The sequence below is a fragment of the Myotis davidii genome, unplaced genomic scaffold (genome assembly GCF_000327345.1).
Source record: "Myotis davidii unplaced genomic scaffold, ASM32734v1 scaffold1520, whole genome shotgun sequence".
NCBI lineage: Eukaryota > Metazoa > Chordata > Mammalia > Chiroptera > Vespertilionidae > Myotis > Myotis davidii.
In genome coordinates, this window is record NW_006292087.1 from 360,079 (window position 1) to 363,803 (window position 3,725).

The following is a 3,725-nucleotide window of genomic DNA, read 5'->3' on the forward strand; positions in this document are numbered from 1 at the left end:
TGATGCTTATTTCAATTGAAATTTATTCAGAAACTGCCTGGGCACAGAAGCCATTGTCTTCAGAAACTTTGGTGTAGTTGAATTGACAGTTACTGTGTTGTGATCTGGAGTTCACCATTAAAAGGGTCACCCAAGCAGAGTCATGGAGTTTATTTGGTTATTAATGATTGTTGGCACATCCTATGCAATATATATAAATTGAATTATGGTACCAGATAAAATTATAGATGGATATGAAGCTTGTGTATCATCCATTATCATGTGTAATCAATAAACAATTTACTATCCTCTTGAAAAAAAAGAAACTGAGAGCTGAATCCTGTGAGCATCTGATTACCAGCAGGATTGTCAGGCATTATCAGTCCAGCACATGAACAATTTTCTGCATGAAGTGATGCCTCCAAATGCTCTGGAAGAAGGGCTGGTGTCTTGGCTCTCAAAGGGAAGATAGAGCTTGGCAGGGCTAAGTGCAAGGTGGGAATGCTGGCAGCAAGGAAGGAAAGGGAGAATGTGTCAGAGACAGGGATAGGGAGACTGAGAAACATGGCAAAAAAAATGAAACAAACTGGCTCAAAACAAGGTCTAGGTAGGACAATGACACAGTGGAGACCTCATCCTAGGGCCCCAGGATGGCCTGTGGGAGGACCTCACAGAGACCCTGAGTCAGTGACAGCTAATTCTTGGGAGCTTTCTCACCATGTTTGGCGGGTGAGGTCAGATTCTTTTTCAGGGGATTATTTCCACAATTTGCTGAAGCAAACGTGGATGCTCTGAGAAATGACAGGACCTAGGCAGGTACTATGGGATAGGTGGTGCTTATACCTGCAGTAAGGCAGGTAGAATAGGTTTTCTGAAGAGCTGAGGTGAAAGCCGGAAGTGGGAACACCCAGGGGTGTGGGTCTTCAGCCTCATACAATGCCTTTGAGAAGGGTATGGCAACTGATAAAGAGCTTGGGGATAGGTGATGACAAGCACTCTAGGAGACAGCTAGGCCTGTGGCAGCAGGATTTCAATATGGGAAAATGACCTAACTCTAGTCTGAGGGGATTAATAAAAGCAAGGCAGAGTTCAGCTCTCAGGTCACCAAAGATGGTACCAAGGATCAGAGCTGGGGTGGGCAAAGTGGAGGCTTGGTAACTGTTATCAGTCAAAGCCCAGTGACTTGAACCAGGGCACAGGGCAGGCCAGGCCATAGCTTGGGTATGAAGTTGAGATCAGCAGATAGATGGGCCTGAGGCCTCCCCGTGTTAGTTTGGGTGCCAGATATGGGGCTGGGCCTGCAGGTAGAGTCAGAAGGTTTCAGTTATGGGGAAAGACGACCAGCTGTACTGGGTCACAGGCAACTTTTAATAGACCCCTCACAGTGCTAAGTCCAGCACAGAAGTATCTGCCTCACTGTGCTTGACACAACTCAGCTTGTGCAGCATGACTCAGATCTTGCTGTAGTGGCAAGAAGGCTTCCCCAGTGACCCAGGCTCAACAAATGCAAGCCGTTAACTGAGAAGCTGTGGCCTTCATGGTGAGTTGGTGAGCTATGAGACCTAGAACAAGCCGCTGCTTAGCTTCTGTGCTTCCATTTCCCCATTTACCATCAATCCTTAGGGGAGGAAGGAAAAATGCATAGAATATAGGAAGGAGAAGAAAGACAAGTAAAATAAAAAAGCAAAGCTGAGGATGGCAAAATAAAATAAATAACAATAGAATGCTGGGACTGACTGGCAGACCCTAAGCGAGGGATGAATGGATTGCTCTGACGCATGTTTCTGTGAAAGAGAGGCTAAAGGACTGGTTGGCTATAGGAGCAAGCAGCCCTGTTTGCCTGCCTCCTTAGGCTTTTATTGTAACAACAGTTTGAACTAAAATTAACTATTAGATACTATCAGTAAGGTAAGCATCCTTGAGAAAACATATGTGTCCTTTAAGCAAGGACGTTTTGAAGTCTAAACATAGATTGCAGTAAAACAGACTGGGGGCTCAGACTTGTTTGGAAAAGTCAAGGAAGGGTCTGCCGCCTTAAACAAGGTCCCTCTAGAGACCCCTGACCTTTCAGAAATTCCTCTTTACAGACTTTCTAACCAAGTCCCATGCTTCCCCACAATAGAACAATAATAATAATGAAGTATAATAATGAATTGTAATAAAATAACCACAGTCATGGATCACATGCATGACTTTGTGCCAGACACCCCTCTAAACACTTTTCATGAGGTGCCTTGTTAGCGCAGTAGGTAGCACGTCAGTCTCATAAACACTTTTCATGGATTACCTCATTTAACCCTCGCAGTAACCATGTGTGGTAGGTAGAGATGAGGAAATAGAGGCAGTTCAGAGATGTCTGCCTGAGGTCATACAGGTGGTAAGTGGTAGAGCCAGCTTTCTGATCCTGGCTGACTAGCTCCTGGGCCTGAGGAGGCTCACAAGGTAACACAAGGAGGCTCGTGGAGAGAATAATAATAAACAAGCCCTGGCTACTTTTGCTATCCCATCTGCAGTTAGCCGGAATGTCTCCACCAGTGGGCAAGGGTTCGTCATCATCCACACTCTCACCCAGTCCCCTGGATCACTGGGGGGTGCTATCTGGATAAGGGGCTCAGGTTATGGCTAAAGCCATAGCTCTCCTCTGTACAAGGCAAACAGGCCCTTCTCAAGGTTGTGGTGATTGGCATCCACCATAACCACCAAACCCAATGCCCCTCTTCATTGTCCTGGACCCCAAATCAACAGAGTGGTTCTTGAGCTAAGCACTGTCCTGGGAGTCAGGAGAGAATGAGGGACATGGGATCTAGTCCTGTCTGAAGCTGTGACTGACTGTGTGATTTGAGACAAACCTGTTCTCCTTTGTGGATATTGATTTACCCATTTATAGATTTCGCTTATTCATTAGACAAATATTTACTTAGCTCTCATCATATGCCAGACACTCTTCTAACTAACTACTGGGCTTCAATAGTGAATGAGATGTCTACAGTCCTTGCCTTACTGAAGCTTGCATTCTAGTGGGGAAGACAAACAATAAACAAGTAATCAAGTCAATATGCAATGAAATAAAATGTCAAGCAATCAATAAAGGCTATAAAAATATGGGGAAGATGAAAAATGATGGGGTGTGGGTTGAGGGCTATTAATTATGTGGAAAGCTTTGTCAAATAAAAATTAATAATAACTATGTTCTTTTTATATACATATGTTTTGTTAAAATGAATGTTATAGACATTCAGTCTGCTTCAGAAAGGAACTTGCAAAGATTCAGAGTTCCTCCAGCTCGGTTGTGGGGGCGTCTGCCAGTGATACTCTGGATATTTGTGTTTCACATATTGGGAGTTTATGAATTATTTTCAGTGCTCAATACACCCCTTCAATAAGCCATGTGCCATATTTTAAAATCTTACATATTATTTATTTTTATATGCTGAAATTATATTTAAAAATACTGGCAAATAACCAAGATAAACAAATAGTTATGGGACTAACTGAACTGAGAATAATTATTCTTATGACTGTTTAAAATATTGTTGACCTTTAAATCTTTTGTTTCCCAAATATAAGGAAAAGTAAAGAGCAGACATTCTGCATTGTAGGAACTAACAAAATTGGTAACAGATTCATTTCACAGTGCACTCCCGGGCGACGAAGATTTCAAAGATCATGGCTTACAACCAGGAGATTTGGTGTATTGGAAAAGACACCAAATAAAAGACTATCCAACCTCATTGGAGGGGAGCTTA

General features: G+C 43.1%; 1 long non-coding RNA gene across 1 annotated transcript; it reads right to left on the minus strand.

The window, feature by feature from the left end:
• Window positions 1-210: 210 nt before the first annotated feature.
• LOC107183338 lies at window positions 211-1,723 on the minus strand. Its single transcript, XR_001514118.1, has 3 exons — window positions 1,713-1,723; window positions 745-750; window positions 211-319 (listed from the first exon to the last, which is right to left on the minus strand). It is a non-coding gene; the product is annotated as an uncharacterized LOC107183338 (long non-coding RNA).
• Window positions 1,724-3,725: the final 2,002 nt, after the last annotated feature.